Source organism: Otolemur garnettii, unplaced genomic scaffold (assembly GCF_000181295.1).
Source record: "Otolemur garnettii isolate 467f Iridium unplaced genomic scaffold, OtoGar3 scaffold00159, whole genome shotgun sequence".
Taxonomy (NCBI): domain Eukaryota; kingdom Metazoa; phylum Chordata; class Mammalia; order Primates; family Galagidae; genus Otolemur; species Otolemur garnettii.
In genome coordinates this window covers 3,567,405-3,582,451 of record NW_003852554.1, presented here as the reverse complement: position 1 = coordinate 3,582,451, position 15,047 = coordinate 3,567,405, and the positions used below count along the sequence as shown (strand labels likewise).

The window sequence follows — 15,047 nt, the reverse complement described above, 5'->3', positions numbered from 1 at the left end:
ACATATAACCTATGCACATTTTCCTGTATAATTTAAATCATCCCAATTACTTATAATACCTAGTACAATGTAAATTCTATATAAATAATTGTTACACTGCATTTTTAAGGGAATAATGACAAGAAAAAAAGCCTGAATACAATTTTTTTTCCTGGATGTTTTCAATTCATAGTTGGTTGAATCTATGAATGCAGAACTCACGGATATGGAGGGCCACCTGTATGTGTGTATATACAGTATATATATGCACACACATATATGTATAATACACACACATATATGTATACCCACAAGGCATGTTCAGAAAGCGTACAGCCATGTAATATGAAAAATAATATTAACAATGACTGGTTACTTTCCAGACAGCCCTCTTGTATATGTGTGTGGGTATGTAGGTGTGTGTTTGTGTGTGTGTATATGAAGTTTCTACCTGGAGATCAGCAGACCATGAGGTATAATCCACTGTGAACTTCCACCTGCATGTTGTTTTTTGAGGTCGACAGGATTTGCACTGCCTTCACCCACCCCTTACAACCCTCATCTCTGCCTCATCCTAGGAGGCATTCTCATTATGAGATAATGATGGTGGAATAGAACTCTGTCACTGGAAAATGGTCTCCAGTGGCTAGATGAATGAGGATGGCAGACTTGGTCACCTTTAGAAAGTAAACAGCAAGGGGCTGCCAAAATGTTGATTTTCTAAGAGGGAGACTTTAGTCCTGTCACAAAATTCCATTCAAAGCTGAAACATTCCATGCATTTAATATATACCCTATTATATGCAGTTTGGGTTCTGGAAAAGGAAAGTTTGCTGACAAACAACTGGAATGGGAAGAGCCTCTGGATAGCACTCAGGACAGAGGTGCTCTGATCTGTACTCTGCCTATATCTGGCCTGCCTCAGGCCTCTTTGTCTATCATATGGTGCAGATGATTGAAGGTTTCCTTCTTTAGCCCAGATGCTTGTGACTGGACAACTTCACATTGATACCAATGCTAATAACTTTTTTGAATGTCATAAAGAGTTCAAAGATGATCTATCTAGTAAGCAGAGAGAAGGGAGTATGCAGCACCCATTGTTGTATTTTAAAGATGCAAATGTCTGCAACATGGAAGAATCTTCAAAAGTGATGTAGTTAAGCTTCTCCAGGAACCCTGGTGGCTCTGTTGGAACATCTTTGGTTGTGTAACACTATTAGTTGATGGTAAATTTGATTGTCTAAAAGTCATTGTTCATAATTCATTCATTCATTCACCCAGCACCTAGCAGGTCAAGAACTAAATAAGGTATTGGAGCCCCAGATGTGAGACAGACATGATCTCAGGTCCACCAAAGCTCAGGGTTGAATTGAGTAGCATGGGGGAAGGGATAGGTGAGGCAGCTGGACATATATACCCTAATACATGGAATGCTCTGGCAGAAATAGCATGTTAATATTTATCCGCTGGCAAGAAGAAAGGTCAGATTGCATTTTGTGGAATAAGGTGGAAGAAGTTGGAGGAACTCACTCTCAGGAATAAAGATTGGGGGCAGGATAGCAAGGGTGATTGGTCATATAATAATAAGCACTGTATTGGGCTCGGTGCTAAGATTTAAGCCCAAATCTTATTTGCCCAAAGTCCATGGTATTCCCATGAAACCCATGATCTCTTTCTCCAGATACCCTTCTATGTGCCATTTAACCACTAAAAGTGACTAAAAAGGTTTTCTTACACAGCTCATGATGTGGGTCCACAGTGAAGTGCCAGAATGCCACCCTACATGGTCAGCCATCGTGATGACATCTAAGAGTGTGCATTCTGCTTATTTAGTGAGTTTGAAAACTGCACAGTTTAAGGTCTGATAATGCTTTGAAAGCCATATATTTATCTGAGCTAAGAGCATTAAAATGTTTACCAAGAATGCCACAATCCTTCCTTCTTCTTTCTTTTTGCCTTCTGTTAGAAGCACCCACAAACTGTAGGGAGAAGTCAGCACAGTGCTAGAAGGAACAGACAACCCATTACTGGAGCTTAGGATTAGAGCCACATCCTTCTAGCAGCTTAATCAACATTTGGATTAGTACATCCCCATTTACAGGGATTTGAACTCAATTAAAAATTTCAACTAGAATCTTGGCACAGGTGCCTTGAGACAGAATCCGACTGTTCTGGGCTCTCACCCCAATTTTAATATGTATTCCTGGAAGGAAATAGTTGGGTCAGATGGACCTGGGGCTCAATTTAGACTGTTGGCATAAAAATGTAATAAAGTTCTGCTTGGAATTCCATGACAGTTTAGTTAAATTACAAAATCAGCTGTTTCCATAGGTCTCATTTTCCCTTAGGCTTACTATTTTCCTCGAATTTGATGCCATTTATTTTAAAAAGTGGTGAAGTAGAGGAGGACTGGACTTGGAATCCAATGGACTTCACACAATCTTGGCTCCATTTCCTAGCTGAATGCTCTGGGCCAACTCACTTAACACATCTGAATCTCAGTTTTCTCACCTATAAAGTAGGATAATGATAGATAAGAATGTAAATGAGATAATAGATATTGTTGTCTGGTATGTGGAATTGCTGAACTGAGAAATTTCTTTCCCACAATATTTTTTCACTTCTAACAGGTTCTCATAGGTTACACCAGCAGTCCCTGACCTTTTTGGCATCAGGGACTGTTTTCATGGAAGATGATTTTTCCAGGACAGGGGTGGAAGGAGTCAGGGCAGGGGGTGGTGGTGGTGGGTGGAGAGGCAGAGGAGAGGTGGAGCTCAGGTAGTGATGTGAGCTGGTAGGGAGCAGCTGTAAATATGTAAATATAGATGCAGCTGCCTCCCTTGGCTTGATCACCCACTGCTCACCTCCTGCTGTGCAGCCTGGTTCTTTCTAAGTTTCATGGAACATTAATTTTCCACTGAGGAAGGTGGGGCAGAGAGGGAGAGCTCTGAGCCTCAGAGCCTAACAGGCTGCCTGCGGACTGGCACCAGTCTACCTTCGGGGATTGGGGACCTCAGGGTTATGCTGTGTGACATTTTAGTCCTTTACTTTCAGACCAGGCCTTGGCTCTCAATGGCTGTCTTAATGACATAAACCCAGTTTTGAACCTTGGGATTTCAGTCATGCTACCAGCTAGCATTTTAGATTCACATTTTCTGCTAAACTTCCCTCACATTCATCAACAATCTTCTCTAGACCTGGATCTTTTTCTTGTCCTTTTGGCTCATGAGTGTCTGAAACTGCATAGGTTGGCACATCCCCAACCCATTGGTTTTTTTTTTTTTCTTCATTTTAAAAATAGTTTTATTTTAAAATTTAGAGGCAGGGTCTTGCTCTGTTATCCAGACGGGAGTGCAGTGGCATGATCATAGTTCATTATAACTTTGAACTCCTAGGCTCAAGTGAACCCCCTGCCTTAGCCTTTCTTGTAGCTGGGACTACAGATGTGTACCACCAACCTGGCTAAAGTTTTAATTTTTTGTAGAGAAGGGGTCTCACTATGTTCACCAGCCTGGTATCCAACTCCTGGTCTCAAGCACTTCTCCAGCTTCCCCAATCCATTTTTTACACAACAGAGTTATCCTTTTAAAATACACATCTGATCTTTACTCCCTTACTCAAAGGCTCTGAGGTAAAAGAGCAAACTGTGTCCCACGGTCTAGAAGACGAAGCATAATACAGAATCATCTACCTCTCAAGTCTCATCTTCCCCTTAACGTCTTTGCTTCAGCCGTACCTGTAACCTCTCTGTTCAAAACCAAACCACACTACCTTCTGCCCTTCAGCTTTTGCTCCCATTATTCTTTTTTCTTAGAGCAATTTTGTCTATTGACTTCCCTCCTGCATCTTCTAAAAAATCAGCTTATACTTTAAACTCAGCTCAAAATCACTCCCTCAGGGGTGGCACCCTTGAATTTGGAAATTATAACAGGTTTTCTATTACAATCTCTGATAAGAATTTGTAGCAACTTTCATGGCTTATTACTATGCATTCAATTAATGCCTATCTTAACTGGGAACTCCATGAAGTCAGGGATCACGTGTGTTTGCTCAATCATCGTATTCTCGGCATCTGATAAAGTGCGTAGGACTGACAATGTTGAAAAGTGGAATTCCAGGATGGTGCCTGTGGCTCAAAGGAGCAGGGTGCTGGCCCCATATGCTGGAGGTAGTGGGTTCAAACCCAGCCCTGGCCAAAAACTGCAAAAAAAAAAAAAAAAAAGAAAAAGAAAGAAAAGAAAAGTGGAATTCCAACACTGTCATTTTTTTTTTTTCAGATTAATACAAGGGTACATACAAGTAGGTCACACACATTGCCTTTGTAAGGTTCAAGTCCACATTGTACAGGAGCCCTTCACCCAGGAAGTGTGCCCTATATCCGTGCACTGTGCCCCTTATACGAGAACTCGCCCACCCCCCTTTGAATTTAATTTTGCTTTCTCTCATGCAACCATGTATTTGTTGATCTTCTTCTAGTTTCAAATTGGAACTGAGTACATATGATGCTTATTTTTCCCTTCTTGTGATACTTTGCTAAGGAAAATATTCTCTAAAGCTGTCCAGGTTGTTACAAAAGATACAAAATCTCTGTCTTTCTTTAGTGGCTGAATAGTACACTATTGTATACATATACCGCAATTTATTAATCCACGTGTTTATTAATCCAAATGTTGTTTCTGCATTTCAGGGTGTATCCAACACTGTCACTTTTTATAGGGTATCCTGGAACTACTTGCCCTGACCCATTTCTGAATCCTAATTTTCTAGAGATCTTTCCAGCTTCTAGCATCATGATTCGTCTCCTTCTTTATATTGGTCAGTCCAGATAATCAGCATTACATCTTATTCTGCCATGTTAGGCATTTCTCTGATTTCATGATAGTAGGGAACCAAGGAAAGAACTCAGCAAGTGTGGCCTTGCTCGTCTGGGCCTTGGTATAGGCCTCCTGGGACATGCGACCAGATGTACACCCGCTCACTGGGCAGGCCACGTCTCCTGTCTAACTTCAATACATTGAGCTATAACTGAAGATTATCCAGTCCCTATGAAATGAGGGCTGGCTAACTGGCCAGTCTCTCTGGAGTAGTCCTTTAGCCAGATCAACCTCGTCAGACCCTCTTTACTTAGCTTGCTACATTTGGGTCCAAATATGATCACAGATGAGAAGGAGCTTTGTAAACTTGAAAAGACGAGACATGTGTAAGGGATTAAGGGCTTAGTTCAGGCTCCCTTTCAATTCACAGACTAGACTTCTGCTTGGCATACTCTGCCATCTGGAGAAATTTCCTACTTATTTCTTCCCTAATAACAATTTCAACTCTCTTGTTTCTTCTGCTCCTTTTCCTATGCCTGTATAGATCAAAGAGGACTTTTTTTTCTTTTTGAATGTCATATATGCTGCTCTTAAGCCATTAAGGCCCCCATCTTTAAGTTTTTTTGACTGCTACTATGATTTGCCATAGTAGAATTGCAAAATAGCAACCTAAATAGTCAACATGATTTTCACAAATTAAATCTTGATATGAGGTAAATAATTCAATCTCATAGTTACTTTAGGATGAAGAGTAACAGTATAGAAACATGCTGGTCCTCTTCCATCTCTGAACTTCAAATTCCACATCTCCAGGATAAGGAGTTAGGTGAGTAAACGCCCACAGGCTGATTAAAATGGATTGTACATGTAAAAGGGCTTGTATATTGCATGTTGTAAATATTTTGTCATTACCATTTTTGAATTTAATTCCTTCACTTTACAAAACAGAAATGGGAGCCCATGATAGTTAATACGCTCATTCATTTATTCAATGATTATATTCTCTAATTACTCATTAAATGTCTGTTATGAGCTAGGCATTGTGCCAGAGGCTGTGTGACTTGCCCAATGTTTACAGCAATTTCATGGCAGATCTGGAATATCAATAGGTATTATTTTCTGAAGGTTCACTATAAAGTTATCACTTGCTAAGTTTTGTATATGCATAGTCTAATCTTCATACTCATACTATGAGGTAGATATCATTAGCTACTTTTTATGATAAAGAAATTGAGGCTCAAAAACTGTTAAGTGTCATCTCAATGATTGCTACTCAGATTATTCTCCGAATGGTTGTATGGAGACCAGAAGATGATATTGAGACAAAGAGACCAGTGTATGATAAACTAGAAATGGCTTTGGATATCAGTTTTCAAAAATAAAAAAATTAAGCAAAAACTCCAACACAAGGGCATGAATTTCCATGTTTAAAGATTTACAAAGTTGGTGTGCAACAACATGGCACATTTGGGAGCCAGACAGATTCTCTCCTTGATAACGATGAGTAAAATCATTCCTCATAAGAAAGCAGGTACTAAGTGGTAGCAAACACTCTCTCTCCACGTATCCTTCACTCCCTCACTCCATTCAGATCTCTGTTAAAATGTCACCTGCTTAGACAGCTTTCCCTTCCCACTCTATCCCACATAGCCCTCACCCTACTCTGTCTCTTACCCTGCTGTATTTTTCTTCACGGAATCTGACATCACGCTATATATGGTTTATTTGTTCATTTCTTTACTGCCTGACTAAACTGAATAAATGTAGTTACCTTCTTCTCCTCCTGACTCCCATACTGGAGCTCTTCTTCATGCATTTCTCCCGGAGAGTATAGGGGAGTGAGTTCCCTATAAAGTAGGTTTCCTATCTGACTGCCCAAAGGGACTCTAGGGCTTCTACTTCATCCACTCAGGGGGTCCCTCCTGGGCAACATGCAGTGGGTACCTGACCCCTGCCAGACCAAGCTGCCTGCCTCCTTCCTGCCTGATTGCCCCTTGGTTACCCCAGGACACAAATGAGGGAGACACGGGTGTGCAGGACAGTACAGTATGTCTTCCCTGAAAGAAATCTTTGAAAATTTAATTAAACCTTAGTAATTTCACAACCACAGGGTTGGAGAAGAAAAAACTGTGTTATGGAGCTTTTCTTACCCTTTAAAAATGTATTTTTTTAGTCTAATGTTTTCTATGTAAAAGACTGATAAAATTAATGGAAAGAAAATGCCCAGGAATGGAAAGGCACTATTACTCGTTGAATTTGTAAGAATGAAGATGGCATTTCTGTTTCCACAGATGCTCTTTTAATGTTGTAAGAACAAAAGTTGTTCTTGTTGCGTATTTGGTGGAAATAAGACCCAGGAGAAAGGAATTGTTTCCTGCAATTATGTAGTTGCCAGGGAAACTGTGTACAGAAGTTAACCTAAGTGCAAGGTAAAAAATGAAGCATCTCGTAAATTGGTATGACATTATTTCAAAAAGTCCAGGCCACCATGGCAAAGAGTGACCCCTGTACTATAAGGATTTCTTAGCTGTGGCAGGAAATGACACTTAAAGGTTACCTTTCTGCTGTTTACTGCTCTAAACCTTTTTAATGAGTATTTTTCTAGATATGAAAGTCCTTAAGTAGTTTTTTTAACCCCTCCCCCCACAACTCCTTCACCAAAAAATAAACAAACACAAAATCGCAGCCAAACAAACAAAAACAACATGTGATTGCAGTTTAGAGAAATACATAAACACACACACACACACACATGCATACAGCACTCTGGAAAATAGTATTTAGTAACCTTATAGGTCAGGCAAAAAAGGCTTACCTTTTCTCCTCTTCTCTGTTTTACACAAAGATTCTATGTGGGTCTTTAAAGAAAGGCCTCAATTATCATCAAATTATTTCAAGTGTATTACCATCATAGAGACTCAGTTCTTCCCTCTATAGAGTTAATCATGAGCTCTACCTTCCGTGGTTATTCCGAAAATGAAATAAAGATGTGTGTGTGTATGTGTGCGCACATGCCTGTGTGTGAGAGAGAGGGAGAGAGAACACACATGAATAAGCATATATATGATGCGTGGTATACATACATATACACGGTGGCCATAAAGTTCATGTGTAATTTCAAATGGAAAACTATTTTTTTTATTTATTTATTTTTAGAGACAGAGTCTCACTTTCTTGCCCTCTGTAGAGTGCCATGGCATCGCAGCTCATGGCAACCTCCAACTCCTGGGCTTAGGCGATTCTCTTGCCTCAGCCTCCCGAGTAGCTGGGACTATAGGCACCCGCCACAACACACAACTATTTCTGTTGCAGTTTGGCCAGGGCCGGGTTCAAATGCGCCACCCTCGGTATATGGAGCTGGTGCCCTACCCACTGAGCCACAGGTACCGCCCTGGGGAAAACTATTTTAAATTGCACATGAACTTTATGGCCACACTGTGTGAGATATTTATCAGACAATGATGTTCAATAAATACTTATAAAATCTATCTTAGAGATCATTTAGTTCAACTTCATATTCAGCTCAGAGAGTTTCTTCTAAAATATAATGGCCACCCAACTTTCCCTTAAATTCATCCAGAGACCTCAAACCCCCTACCTCACAAGGCAGCCCATATCATTAGTAGGCAACTGATTTCTCCCTTTTATTAAGTTGGACTCTGCTCCCTGTTGCTTTTACCCATCAGACCTGGGGCTTGTGGGGACATAGAACAAGTGTATTCCTCTTTCCCTGAAGCAGCATTGGAGTCTTCTTGAGTCCAAAGAGCCTTATTCCTACAACCAGCTCTATGTGCTAATAGGAGGCAGCTCTGTGTGACCATAGCCAAGGTACTTTACCTCTCTGACCCTCAGTTTCCAGTACCATGAAATGGGGATAGTAATTCTTTCCCTGTTTTCTTGTCAGGCTTCTGCTAAAGATCAAAATAAATGCCAGATGGAAAACTGTTGGTGGAAATGTAAAGTAGCACACATATTAACTGTTGCTATCGTATTTCCAGTCATCCCCACTTAACCTTGCCCAAGGGGAGGCATCTTCTCTGCTGAGGGAGTTAGGGGAAGGCCATCTTTCCTGGGTTTAGCTGTGCCCTCTGTAGTCTCACGGCCAGAGAGCTGATCACATCCTCCCGGTTCCCTTTGCTGCTTTCTCAGCATGAGCCCAAGCCTCTCTCCCCAGGATCCCTCATTGATGTTGCTCACCCATTTAGTTAAATGCTGTTTTGACGAGGTAGCCTATTTTGGTAAGTGCCTCTGGGGAGCTGCAGAAAGGTTTAATTCCCTTTCTTTTCCCTAATGTTTATCTAATGGTAAAGGATTGAGAATAGGTTCAATATCCCTGGAGACCCTAGGCTGAATGATTCAATAATGTATGTGTCTACGGGCTGACTTGAGAGGCTTTGCTTTCTGAGAGAGGAGTGGGTTGAAGACACTCAGCCTTTATGCCAGGTGGGGTGTGACTCACCAGGAGGCGTTCCTGGGGCTTGGTGATGGGCAGCACACTAATGATCAGGACAGCAAGGCTGGGTGACCACATGTCCCACTGTGTGCATCTCTTGTCCCAGTATAATTATTAATCGTACCACCTTTCACTCTCAAAAGTGAAATGTGGAAGATAAATTGTATGTTCACCTTAGCCATAGGAGGAGTGCTTGGTGGGAAGATAAGTCCTTTCTTTTGAGCTCCAGACCTAAGGGGCAACTGCACACTGTACACAACCACCCAGATATCCCACAGGCACCTCAAAGTAAAAAAAAAAATAGTCTCAATAACAAATTATCTTTAGGTAGCATGATTTTCCTCCCAGGAAAGGACACACAACCTAGGATCCTCTGAGATACTTTAATCACCTCCATCCCTGCAATCAATTTCCAAAGAATTTTTTAGTTCATTCTCTTCTTTTCTATTCCCATGCCAACTGCCTTAGTTCTGAGTCTCATCCATTCTCCAGAACTCCTAAAACATTAATTTCATGTTCTTGTAGTTAGTGCCTTTGAGATCCTAACTCTGTTCAGTTACATTAGCCATCTCTCCACGTTCCCCTGTATGCTCACGCTTTTGGTGTGCTTATCTGAATCACTGGCCCTGTGCCTTGCCTCTGTAAGCCAATGCTCTATTTCATATTTTCAATTGTTCATTCATTCCTTCAACACAGATGTTAAGCATGCTAAGTTCTGAGAGTATAAATGTGCCGATAATATTGATTCAGTCATTAAAGTTTCGCTATAGCTTGCTAAACAATTAGGAAGCCATGAATTTTCCCCTTTGAATTCAAATCCATCTTCCATTCATATTCTAGAGTATTATTTCCAAAACATAAATTTCACTATGTCACTATACTGTTTAAACATGCCAGTGTCTCTCCATTGGTTATGGATGTGTTTCAAGATGGAGGAAGCCCCACTAGAGTAATAACCTTCCTCCCCTGCTCCCTGCCTCATTTCTTCCCTTACCAGAGCCTTCCTGGGGTGTGGGGGTAAGTTAATCAGCGGTGACAATGGGAGAATGAGCAGTGGAGTTCGGCTAATGCTCTGCGTCTCTCTGGGATCAGCCTACCCACAGACGGTGCACGCTCAGTTCTGGCCTCTGTGCTTTGCCCCACTGCTACCTGTGACTGGGAAGGGGAGGCAGGGTTCTAGGGTTCAGTATTTGTTGCCAGCCACCTCAGACATGTTGTCCAGCCTAGCTTTTCCAAGTGGCAATTTACCTGACTCGTTGGGTCTGATCTAGATAGGGCTCAGAGGTATAGTTCATTCAGTACTTCAAACCCTAATGCTCAGGACTAAAGTCAGGTTGTCTGGTCTTACAAAAAAAAAAAAGAGAGATTTACTGCCTTCTCTTTTCATCACGTGAGAGCGTTTGCCTTTCTGTAGTCGCTCATTATATTTTCTGTCCTTAGTATGCTCTCTGGGGAAGTCACCCTCTGTGATGACAATAGACAGGCCAGGCTAAGCTTCACAGAGATCTTATCTGAGCCCAAAAGGGACATGAAAAGCCAACTGGAATTTGCTACAGAAGTGCTGTCTGAGCAGCAGGCTCAATGGGCTCTTACAATCTCCTCAGCCCCACACAGCTCAGGATTCTAACACTGAGGCAGCTTTGAGTCAAGAACGGCTCAAGCACTTGCTGGTATTGAAGTAGCTACCCCCAATCTGGCTAAGGCTCTTTATTGGCTATATGGCAGAGAATGAACCACTCCAGTCTTGTTTGTGGCAATTTATAGTTCGTTTGCACAGACCTTCTTCCTTTATTCATTTTGTACTCTTAGGAAACCGTGCTAAGTGCATAAAATTATCCCATTTTATAGATGAAGAAACTTTGTCTCAGGTTAAGTCACTTTCCTAAGATTCCTCAGCAATTTCAAGGAAAAGCTTAGAAAATTCCCTCAGAATTAGTCTAATTCTTAAGGACAGCTGGGAATCTCCCTTAATGATGCCTACAAAACTCACTATCTTTTATTTTTTATTTTATTTATTTTATTTTTTATTTTTGTAGAGACAGAGTCTCACTTTATCACCCTTGGTAGAGTGCCGTGGCATCACACAGCTCACAGCAACCTCCATCTCCTGGGCTTAGGCAATTCTCTTGCCTCAGCCTCTCAAGTAGCTGGGACTACAGCCACCTGCCACAACGCCTGGCTATTTTTTTGTTGCAGTTTGGCCGGGACTGGGCCTAATGACCACCCTCGGTATATAGGGCCAGTGCCCTGCCCACTGAGCCACAGGCACCGCCCTCACTATCTTTTATATCTAGGTAGAGCAAGCATACAGTCTGACCTCAATCTTTGACAGATGGGTAAAGCAAGTGCTAGAGTAAGAACAGAGATTTTCTGCCCTTAGTATGCTCTCTGGGGAAGTCACCCTCTTAAGGAAAATAAGATTTTCCTGAGTCTGGTAGAGATAGGACCTGAATCTGAGCCTCCAATTTCCAACCTGGTCTTGTTCTAGCAGAGCTGCCTGAAGAAGGCATGCACTCGCTGTGCAGATAAGAATATTAACCTCAAGATGCCGTGACTAAAAAATGGGAGAAATGGGATTAGCTTTGGAGTCAGGTGATGACACTTTGACACTTGAATAGGGGGAAGTTATTATTAGTTATTACTATTGTTATGATTACGTCTATGAACTTCATCTTCACTTGATGGCTTTGTAACTATTATAAATAAATTCAGGCCTTTGATGATTCACTTTCATTATTACTCAGTTTCATAAATTATTTTTTCCTTTGTTACTAGTGTTTTCATTGTGTGGTGTGCCTTTACAAAATAAAATAAAGCATTTACAGACCTGAGACTTTGATTATGGGTTTCAAGGATATGCTGTTTCCCCATGCAGTCACTAACTGCTATCCCAGAGCCCAGCATCTGGTAAGTTGCTTACAAACATTTGACACAGAAGTGGCTTTCTCTCTCTCTCTCTTTTTTTTTTTTTTTGTTTGTAATCAATAAATCACTTTTGATGGCTTTAATTGAAATTAAATAAATGAATAAAATCAGGTTTTACCTTATAATTGCCTAATTATGAAGTTTATACTTTCAACAGTAAAATGGTGCAAAGAGCAGGCAATTACTGAAAAATTTTAACCATCTGACTCTGGGGCTAGAACCCAGGTCTAGATCACTAAAGTCCCTACTGCTTTGGGTTCTTAGCCTCTTTGGGATAGTCCTAAGCCCTTAGGCCTTTCAGAGCACTGGGGTGGGACCCAGGTTAGCAATTAACCTAACTTCTCAGAGTCTCAATTTCCTTATCCTTAAAATTGGGACAATAATGCCTATATCCTAAGATTATTGGAAGGATTAGAAATAAAGGACTTCAAGTCCATGGCTCATAGTAGGTATTCAACAAGTATTAGTTACCCTTCCTATTCCTAAATGATTCATTAATATGCATTTGATATTGACCAAAATGATTGAGGCTTATGAAAACCAAAGCACTTATATCTTATCTGCTGATTTCGGTATATAAATCATTCAACAACCATTAGTGTCTGGTACATGCCAGGCCCTGTCTGTGCTGGGTACTGATTATCCAGTGGTCAAAAAACGAATGTGTTCTCTGCTATCATGGAGTTACAGCCTAGTGAAAGAGACAGAAATTAAGTAAGCAAACAAGTGGATAAAATATGTAATTATACATTTTAATAAACACTTTAAAGAGGGAGAGCAGTGTTCTATCTTTAAAAGGGGAACAGAATGACCTACTTCAGAATGGGTAGTTAGGATTGACTTCTCTGAGGAGGTGACATTTAAATGGAGAATAGGGAGAAGTCGGCAAGGAGAAGAGGTGGAAGACTATTCCAAGTAGGGGACCCAGCAGCTGCGAAGACCTAAGGGGAGAATGAGAATAGGGTGTCTTTCAAATCCAGCCCTTTGGCTATCTCCACAGACTTTTACCATCCGCAAATAAAGTGGCTTTTTTTTTTTTTTTATGTGCATAGCATTGCACATTCTTTTCTTTGCCTCTAAAGCTCTTTCCCATTTCTCCATCTGGAATGCCAAACTTCAAGTGTCACATTTCAAAGACTCCTTAATCAATCTCCCGAAAGCAGATATAATCCCTCCCTTCTCTCATGTTCCCCTATGTATTTGCATTTATAATGGCTGTTATTAAACATTTAACTTGTGCCATGGACTGTGTAAAATGTCTTACCTGGATTATAGCCTCTAATGTGTATGGAAACCCTATTAAGGAGGTACAATTACATAATATCATCCCTATTTTACAGAAAAAGAAACTGAAGGTATAATCACATACCTTGGCTATCAGACACAGTCTGGATTTGAATGCCAGGTTGTTTGCCTCCAAAACCCAAACTCTTAAGCCTATGTGCTATGCTAGAGCCACATCTCTTTCTTTCTTTCACCCATCAGACCTTAAGATTCCAAGGTGGGGTTTCATGTGATTCACCAGTATATGCTCAGCACATAGAACAAGCCCTGGCACAAAGGAGTTAACTATTTGCTAAAGAAGGTCTTGGCAATTACAGATCCTGACTGATAAAGACAAAATCACATAATGCGCAAACAGGTCTGCCCCTCAGCCTTCAGGCACAGTGTGCTCCGTGGCCTCTGCTGATCTGATTTGTGCAGCGATTGACAGCCTGGGTCCCTCTCCTTCAGTCCCGTTAATGGCATTAGCATCTAGTCAATAATGCTCAGCATTTCATTTTACCACTTTAATTAACAAATTCAATTTGTTCAAACTGCTGTGAAAACAAATTAAAAGCTCAAGAATGGGGCCTCCAGGAGGGGGATGGAAGGCTGGGGATCTGCAAGGATTAGGCTGGGTGTTGATTTGCCTTTTGGAGCTGATAGGAAGCTGGACATTGCTTTTCAACCATCTTCCTGTCTCTGACCCAACAGAATGCCTCAGCGACACAGCCAAGATCAGGAAGATCAGTTGGGTACCTTCTAGGTTTGTCCCCTCCTTTTCCATATAGGCAAATGGGGACCCCATTTTGTGCTTCATCTTACCTCCCATTCTTCTAATGGGGCATTCTGCTTTGGATTTGAATTCATTCAACAACAACAACATTAAAACTGAACAACCCTTGGTGTAGTGGTTTTCAACCAGGGATAATTTTAACCTGCAGGGGACATCTGACAATATCTGGGGATGATTTTAGTTATTATATCTAGGAGGAGGTATCTGGTATCTGGTGGGAGGCCAAGATGCTGCTAAACATCCTACAACACACAGCACAGCTCACAAAGGAATTATCTAGCCCTAAATGTCAATCCTGCTGAGGTTGCAAAACTCTGTTCTAGTCTATCTACAGCTTTCAAAGGACTCTTGATAATTACAATGTCACTGTGAGGTAAGCAGGACGGAGATTGCTGAGCCCATTTAAGAGCTGAGGAAATTGACAACCGGAGTTCAAGCAATGTGATCAAAGTGCAGTTAGTAAGTGGTAATGATGAGGCCAGAAAAAGATATTTTTACCACTTCTAGCTGAAGTGAAAGAGTGGAAAGCATTTTTTGAGGCTATGAGTAGCTTTTGGGGAAGAAGAACGGTACAGCTATGCGCCTGTTCATTACATACCCCTTAGGAGGAAACACTGGTTAGGGTACTACCTATGTGATAGGCTGTCTAGAATTGGTGGCACCAGACCTAGGAGAAGGTACTTAAGATGGGTGAAGCTGGGAAAGTTCCTCTTGCCCCTCACTCCAATAGTTACATCTAAAGACTACGTATCAATGACACACTTTTGAGTTGAAACCAGCCATTCAAAAGGTCACCTGGCTCTCAAAATTAGTTATTC

At 41.2% G+C, this 15,047-nt stretch overlaps 1 protein-coding gene across 2 annotated transcripts in view; it reads right to left on the bottom strand.

Moving 5' to 3' along the window:
• The window catches only part of AGBL4 (ATP/GTP binding protein like 4), a 1,282,996-nt gene that overhangs the window by 403,501 nt on the left and 864,448 nt on the right, over nucleotides 1-15,047 (bottom strand). The window lies entirely within an intron of this gene.